General features: G+C 45.8%; 1 pseudogene; it reads left to right on the forward strand.

Annotated features, from left to right (window-relative positions):
• The first annotated feature begins 3363 nt into the window (after window positions 1–3363).
• On the forward strand, window positions 3364–4890 carry LOC147733882 (uncharacterized; annotated as a pseudogene).
• Window positions 4891–9215: the final 4325 nt, after the last annotated feature.

Below are 9215 nucleotides of genomic sequence, written 5' to 3' on the forward strand. Positions count from 1 at the left end.
GGTAACGAAGGGCGTCGGAGGACATCTCAAAGGAATATGATGTATCAGGTACAGCACATCTGCGCACCACCAGATCTAGAGCACTGCACCACATTGCCCTTAACAGGCCAAGACCGCCATTGACCAATTGTCTGACGCCAATTGAGATAGTAGTACTTGGAGAAGGGTCAGACTATTATGTCGATCCACTCTCAGATAACTTGGCAGGCTGGACAGAAGCTAATGCACCTCAAATGAATGTCTGGCCCCGAGATGGATCTTTTGAGCCAGAGGAAATGGCCACTGCTGAAGAAAGTATATTGCAGGAGGCAGGAGATGACGATTGGAACTACACCTACATGCGCCAAGGCCTAAGGGTCTGGCAGAAATACGCACGCAGGTACGGTCACTCAAGACCCACAGAGGTATCACACCAAATGCCCCTGCTCTCCGAAGAGGTCAATGACCCCCCATCTCGGTCACTTGGTACCTAACGGACAAAGAAAATATGAAAAATGAACTCCCACCCCTCACAGAGGGTGCGGGAAAGTGGATACAAGCCTTTGAAAATAACACTACAGGTGTGTCATTGGCTATTTGGGATGTGAAAATTCTGATCACCTCCCTGATTGGAGAGGATGCAGAGGATATGTTTTTATGCATCGACACAAGACTTTCCACCACTAATTCAGAATTAGATGGTGATCCTTTCAATAAAATAAAATAAGATCAGCGCTATGGAACGAACTGCGCCGGAAGTTTCCAGATGTCTCAGACATTGGATCTCTAATGACACAAACAAGGCAATTAGCTATTGAGAACACAGCTGCTAAACCAGAACAGCAAAAATTTTAAAAAAGAGAGACTCTTGATGCAGTTATGGTAGCTACACAAGTGAGTCAAGCGACTACTGTCACTAATTTTTCACAAGGTGCCTTAAATGTACTAGGGGGTAACACACAGGTAACAACACATCACATACAACAACAGCTACCTCAGCAACACATGCCTGTGTACCAAATGGTGCCCCAGACTCAAGTTAGGACAGCCCACAGATAACTCTAGTGTGTCTCTTGTTGTCATGTCTCACAAACATTAGAGAGGACCCAGTTGCGCATGTCATGATTAACAACACATATAGTTTCTTGATTGACACAGGTGCTACATTCTCCTGTATCAAGGAGGGGGCACAGCCCATCTCCAACAAAAGCACAAACACACTAGATTTCTCTGGAGCAATAACAAAGGTCCCTTTCACCGAGCCAGTACCAATAGAAATAGGAGGTAAATGTATTCAACAGCATCTACTTTACGCAACACAGTCCTCAGAAAATATCTTGGGACGTGATCTCATAGCCAAATTAAATATGAGAATATATTTCAGTGAGAACGAAACAATGACTTTCTCCATTCCTGATACACCACCGACCAGAATGATGGCTGTCAAACAAAAATTCCTCACGTTATACCGTATTTTTCGATCGTAGGCCTGAAGACTGCCCTCTTCAGTGTCCCATTGCACGCTGACAGCCAGTATTTATTCGGATTTTCATTTTTGAAATAGGCAGTTCACATATAAAAGGTTACATCAAAAGTACTGTGAGTCTCCCAGTGTGTTCAACAGAGCTGTCAAAGATGACTTGTCAAACTTCCTATGTGGAAGCACTCTGCTACAATATGATGATGACAAATATACTCCTCTGTAGCACCACAGAGCAAGAGTGCCGGCAGGTTACAATTGCTCTGCCTTACAGACAGTACAGTCTACTTTGTTGATGGTTCTTCTACCATTGATCAAGAGACAGGAGTAAGATACACAGGTGTCAACAGTATTCCCCTAATCCAGCTATAAAAAAACAGTCGCATCAACAATACCAAGGCCCAAGGTTCCTTTAGAGAGCTCCACATTGACTATGTAGACATGACTAACAGATGCCAGAATTACCGATACCTCATTGTGGTGGTGTGTTCTTTTTCACGGTGGATTAAAGCTGGACCATGTGTCCATTGTGACACAAAGGCTGCAGCTACCTTCCTGCTTTGTGAAGTCATAGGTCACTGGAGATTACTGGATGCCATTCGCAGTGACTCGCAGTGACAGTGGCAGCCATTTTTCAAACGCCATTTTTTGACACAATTGCAACAATGTTGGGAGTAAAACATAAGTTGACTTCAGCCTATCACCCCCAAAGCAATGGTATTTGTGAGCACCTCAACGGCCTGTTCAAAGCCAAGATCAGTAAGATAAGTGCCCAATTGGAAAGAAATGGCTATACTACCTTTCCATCGCTTTGTTTACACTTACAAACACTCCCAGTTCTGATCATCACCTCACACCTCACCAGCTTGTCACTGACAGATCAATGAATATGGTTGTTCTCTCCACCAGACTTAAAACAAGATGCTGAGCCTTCTTCTGATAGTGTGAAAGATGAATTGTTTGGTCATTTATGTGCCCTAATGCGTGCTTCAAAGTTCCTTTCCAATCAGATATCAAGGACAAAGAACAAGGGTCCTACTTCTAATGAACTTCCACCTATCTACCTTGGGACACACATCTTTGTAAAGGAAGCAGTCCGGAAGAGAAGAGACCTCAAATTCAACGAGCACTTGCAAATTGACTTTTTACCCACGGCTGTCCGAATAGCCAAAAAGGAATGGATTCATCGAAGCCACGTGAGGATCCACCCGGCACCATCCGAGATCTGAACATTGACCGAAAAGAAGGTATCATGTACCACCCGACTATCCAAGAACGAGAGTATGGAGATCGTATGATGGTCTTCGGACTGAGAAGCAGCAACAGAACCACCCTCCATGTCAGTGAAAAAGATATGTACAATTGCAATTATTTTATTTTTTATGTTTGTAGCTTCAGTAGCCATATTCCACTGGTTAGCAGTGCGATTAGAGAAAGAAAAAAGAGCTACCAGCGACCTTAAAACTGTCACAACCACAGGGCACCCCATGCCCAAGACACTTCCTGGTAACAAGCAAACTGGGATAAGCACCAGCAGTAGCTATGACACCTATGCACCACCCACCTTGACACCTTCCTCACCCCAAGCAGACCCCACAGAATGGGACATGGTACCTGATCTCACCCTGAATACCCCTTTGACAGGTACCCCTAAACGTGCCTGCCAAAATAAACGAAGTGTCAGAGATAAAATGGGTCGCGAGTAAGTGCTAGTTAGATATACATCGTGTACCCAACGTAGGGAAGAACAGGCTTTGCAAATTTCAGACTGGGTCAGTAATCTCCAAAACACAGTTGTTAACACCTTTGACCAGCACTCTATGCCTGGTTTCCACTCCAAGCGCCCTAGTAAGACAGCAGAGGATAATGGGTTTCACAACCCTCTGTTAGACAACAAGTGGTACAGAGACATGAGGGAGGTTGGAAGAAAAGTCACAAATGAGTCCTGCTTTGTATGTTCACACATTCCTCACGATGTAGGCGCAGATAAATTGCTCTTTCCCAAAGAAGTCACCCCGCCCACCGCCAAATGTCTTTTACACCTGTTTTTTTGCCACATACATGGTCAGATACAGCTCCACTCAGCCAAAATAGATGATGCATTTGTAAATACCACAGAGTGGGATGACAAGTATGTAACATTTACGGTCATCACTAATCCATTGGAAATTGAAAGGAGAATGGAGTTTTACTGTGATCTGAAAGTACCTGCCGACATAATGCAGGTTTGGGAACATCACTATAAGATACTAGGGTACTTCATCTTCCCAACGCCCCCATCGAAATGCCACTCACCTGAACATCAACGAGCTAACCATACACATGACACATGCCCTTGTCAGTGGAGACCAATTCTGCACCTGAAGGCCAATATTTATTTCAACAGCAAGTGGAATGGTCCACATGACTTAATATGTAAGGCAGCCTTCTTAGGTAGCCCAATTGTAGGACAAGAGCACAAACATTATTTCAATGAGGATATTGAGAGGGAGTGTGCTGAGATATGGGCACAGGAAACTAGAAGATACACCTTCAATGAGGGTACACCATACAAACCAAAAAGAGCATACAAGCTAAAGTCTCCTCTCCTTTGCTTCCTAGGTAACGGAACAGTTCCTGTGGGTCGAAATACTAATTGCAGTAACACACTTTTTAATTCAGACCTTAAGTACGGCACCTCCAGCCTCATGGACAACTATTGGGCCTGCAGAGATCACATCTATCTGCAGCTGCCTCCTCAATGGCAAGGACTTTGTTCCATTGTGACGATGCATGAACTGGATCTGGTTGTTCCAGCAGCAAACATTTTTCACATTCATACCCACCCAATGACAGATGTTGTCACTCTGCTCCACCACCAGAAAAAGAAAGTCAAGAAGTATTTCTCACATCACCCATTTCAGGACATTCCACAAGAATTCTGAATCTTCAACGATGCTGAACTTTTCTTCGGGGGTGTTCTCCCCCTGTTCCAGACCAAAGCTAATGGTCGCTGGCTCCAAGTGACCAGGTACGAGCTGATGCAGCTTGTCAACAACAGCCGTGATGGGTTCAAAGCCATGAAAGAAGAACTACGACCTTTGAGACTCATGGTTCTGGAACACCGCTATGTTCTGGACCAGCTAACTGCGATGAATAGTGGCGGATGCGCAAAAGTGGGAAAGTCGTCCTGCTGTGCCTTCATGTTAGCCACTGATGCGGACAGTGGAACACTTACAAAGGCTATAAAGGACTTGGAAAATTTTGGGAGACAGATGCCTGAGGAGGGAGGTGCAAAAGCAGACCTTTTTGATAATTGGTCCAACTTGGACTGGATGCCTTCATGGCTGTCTGCAGTACTGACATTTTTAATGCCAATATTAAACATGCTGTTGATGCTGTATTTTGGGACACAGATTATGCTGTATTGTGTTAAGAGATTGAGGTTTTAGGTAGTTGAGATGAACTATGAAGAGTCAGGAGAATACACAGGAATACGCACGGGACAAGGGGACGGGGAAGAGTTAGCAATGTTAAACATAGTAGAGCTTACCATCCCTGACTATCGCACATCACAGGTTCCTCTGGATAGTAACTACCAGGCCAAGGTTCATAGTGGCCCACCACTTCCCTTAGGGAGAAACTTGGTACATCCTTATGAGACAATGTGTGACATATCAGGGGCACCACATGAAGATTTATGAGCTGCACTGAACACCGAAGAGTCGTTTCTTCATGACTAACCATGGCCACTACCTCCGGCACAGGCTAAAAATGCGGATCAAATGATGTTCAATGTTGTTCAATAATATGAACAAGAGGAGGGACTAAGAGAGGGGAAGATTTTACTATATAAATATCCTGGGACGTACTTATCACTTAGCTAGCATGAACCCCTGTGTAGGCCCTACTGTTTAGCATTGTAGGCCTTGGTTACATTGGCCAGAGTACTGCCATTTTGTAGTACTGCCATTTTGTGTTAAGAAACAGAAAGCAGGTCTGACCAAGACTTCACCCAGCCCCACTTGTCTGCGAAGCTTCTCCTCCTGTTTTAGAGCCCCCCCCCAGCTTGTGTGCTAAAGGTCAACTTCCATCCAATTCTTTTGACATTCTTTTGACATGACAGAAGGCCACATCCTCTAACTGTATTTGAGAAAAGAGGAACTTAGCCCCTCAGCCCAGCCATGCAGCTGTGATGGGCGTCGTAACAGGATATACAGATGGTACATCCTCACATAATATGTACTGTAAGGCGCTTTTCTGTTAAACTACAACTAAAGCTAATTTACGGTAAGCCTCAAGTCAACAAGGCATGACCTTTGGCCTAGCATAAAGTACCATGTTTGCGGGAAAGGGCTGCTTTTTTAACATATGGATGGGAAGGGTACGGAACATACCATAAATGACACAGTGAGAATAAATAGCACGAGGTTGCGCAAGATGGTGTTACCATAAGACCCCTCACCATCTTAAAGAGTATAAAAGGGAGGTTCACAAAGACATCTTTGAATTACTCCTTGTAAGTGAGTTCTTCCCAAGGGTTATTTGAGAACCCTTGTATTAGTACATGTACTTTAATTTTGATGCTTTATGCTATATTCTGTCTTATGAAATGTTACATTTGAAATGTTGTCTTTGCTATATATTCTGTTAACCTTGCTTTTTCCTCATTATATTTGAAGTGTTTATATTGTATTTTCAGGATTTCTCACTTATAGGCAGATGTGAGTATTCCCCGATAAAATGTGCCTTGCTTTTTGAATGTATTCTACTTATAAATGCGTCTTTAAGCTTTTAAGGTATAGGCTCTCTCTCTGACTGTTTAAAACTGTCATTCAGTAAATGATATCTCAAACACGTGGCTATCTGAGAATGCAGGGCCGTGGATCCAGAACTCTGTGATTTTTATGCCTTTATATTAATGTTTCTAGAAGTCGCATCTTCTTAATAAAACTGTTAACCTTTCAGCTTCAGTTTCCACGGCTCACATATCCGGTACAAATTAAGGTGCTCCTTTGTCCCTAGTTCTCTCTCACGATCTTCCAAGCGCAGGCTTCAGAGCCACTGCGCCCAGCCCCCTGACCCCTTCTGCCCGTAATAAATCTCGCTCCAACAATATATACACACACACAATATATATATATATATATATATATATATATATATATATATTACCTACTGGCGATAGCCAGTAGGTATATATAGTTAGGATTTTTTCTCTATGGAACTTTTGAAAATTCTATGTCTAATAACTTTGGCGTTTGTAGACGGAATTGGCTGAAATTGTCAGGAAAATGGCACATTTTGTTTCTGAGCAGCCCCTGAAAATTTGGGGGGTTCCGTCAAGGGGGGGCCGAGAAAAAAGGGGGGTCCCAAAACGCGTTTTTCCCATTCATTTTTCCATAGGGCCTTTGGCCTCACTTTTAGCTCGAACGGCTGAATGGATTTACACAAAACTTGGCAAAATTATAGGGACTGTTAGCCCGATGTGCCTTTGCTGGGTCTAAATATATGTGCTCCAGTGGATTTTGAGAAATTAACGTTTAAAAAAACAGATATATCTGTGACAGCTTCCCAGATAGCGCACCAGATCGCGTACTTTTCGCGTAACGGAGCTTTGCGTAGCGAAGCTGATTGGCTCTCCGGTGTCTGTCAACATTCTAAACAGTCCGGTGCGGCCGCCATCTTGTCTCTCGGTAGGATCGAGAGACAAGAGGAGGAGAAAAACGAAGGGGGAATTTAATGAAAGGGGGCAAGGTAGATCCCTCTTGACCCCCTAGGAATGATGTTGGGGTTATTAAAGGGTCCCGTGGGGCAAATAATAAAAATTTGATTTTTCGTGGTAGAAGCTCTTCTCGGTTCGCGAACCGGGTCGCAAACTGGTAGCGAAACGTGAATTCGCCATTTTGTGTTTCGATTTAATTAAATTACTAGGTATAAGGGGGTACGGGAGACGTATCCTGACCCCTTATGTTTTCTGAGAGTGGCTGAGGAGGCTCATATATGTTGATACATGTCTTCCAGCGGCTGTGCGTGAGCGTTTTTTTTTTTTTTGCTGCGTGACATCTGTTAACGTTCGATTCGATGGAAATCAGGAACTGTTGACCGCCATTTTGTCACTGCGAGTAAATATTTTGTTAAAAATAATTGTTATAAATTAATCCTTATTGATAAACATTGTCTGCGCCATCTTGCCTTTTTTGCAATGCCACACTTTTGTTGAGCACGGCAGCCATTTTAGATGCCTTGACCAGACCCACTCTCTGCACGCCGCCGATCCTCAGCATGGCTCCCCACCCTCGCAAGCATCTCCCCCACGCACTGGTCACCCCCGCTCTCTCTCTCATGCATGGGCCAGAAACCTCCTCCCATCTGCGCTGTTCTTCTCTGAGAATCACACCCTGTGCCCGCCCGACACCTCCCTTTCACCCTATTCACTACCGCACCCTCTGACACTCCTCTTCCTCTGTGTCCGATTGTCCAGGCCGGTCCCAGGCTATCACCTAGCCCTGCAGATGTAGTTTATGGCCCCAGCTGTAGAGAATCACCCCTCTTCAAAGGAGTTACAGTAGATCAAGGAAAAACGGCGTGGGGCGTCCCGGGGGGTGCGGGGGGAGGCCTCGACAGTAGCGGTCTGTTGTGCAAATAGTCCCAAGGCAGCAGAACGCGCTGAGATGTGGATGGCACCCAGGTGATGTCCAGTAAGTTGCCGCACTGGTTTTGGCATCCTACAATGCTGCTCCGAAAAACGGCGTGGGGTGCCCCGGGGGGTGGGAGGCGGCGTGAACGGGCCTCCCCAGGTGGAGGCTCGTCTGCTGTACTGGGGCGCCCCTTTACCGTTTCAGTTGCCATTCCGCCCGCTTTTACTACACTGTGCCTCATCCTCCATTCATCAGTTTATCGCCCGCTCTTGCGGCTACAGCGTCTTGCTCACCATGTAGTTGAGTTGCGCCCACTCTTGCGGTGCAGCGATAGGCGGCTGCCACAGGACTCTTAAAATGGCGGACGGCTCTTCGGATTTGGGCCTGGTCCACTAAAATGGCCCTGGGACACCTTGGAACTCGGATGTCCCCTGAGCCTTGAAGATTTTACAAAAGTCTTGGGGGCCCCCGACTCCTGCAGGCTTCCGGTGGGGAGCGGCTGCCATGATTGCTCGCGGAATGACCACGACGGAGCCACGAGATGGTGGTGCTCTCATGCTGACGCCAGCTTCAGTCTGAAACATCCAGAAACAAGGTGGGGCTTTCATCGTTTGGGAAAAAAAAATGTTTTAATCCAGGTCATATGATCAAGCCTTCCATCATTAGGAAACCAAAAGTAAAATGAACCAATGAAAAGTTTTATAAACAAGTCACATGACCTGTTATGCGTACGTTACGCGCTGCTATAAAAAGCGTAGAAAATCCGTTGGCACGTGAGGCGGCGTCAGTAGCGGACCGATGTGCGAATAGGCCGAAGGCAGCACAACGCGCCAAGATCCGGATGGCACCGAGGTGGTGTTCAGCAAGTTGCCGCACTGGTGTGGCCATCCTACAATGCTGCGCCGAAAGTCGGCGTGGGGTGCCCCGTTGGCCTGTGAGGTCGCGTCAGTCAGTTGGGGCTGTTTGAGGATCTGACTGCATTGGAAAGCAATGTGATGCTGTGCGTCGCCCCCAAGATGGAGGCTCCTCGGCTGCAGTGGGGCGCCCCTTGGTGTTTCACTCGCTATCCAGCTGAGTTGCGTCCGCACTTGCGGCTACAGTAGGCCGAAGGCAGCACAACGCGCCGAGATCTGGAT

The sequence above is a fragment of the Lissotriton vulgaris genome, chromosome 1_2 (genome assembly GCF_964263255.1).
Source record: "Lissotriton vulgaris chromosome 1_2, aLisVul1.2, whole genome shotgun sequence".
In the NCBI taxonomy this organism is placed as follows: Eukaryota; Metazoa; Chordata; class Amphibia; order Caudata; family Salamandridae; genus Lissotriton; species Lissotriton vulgaris.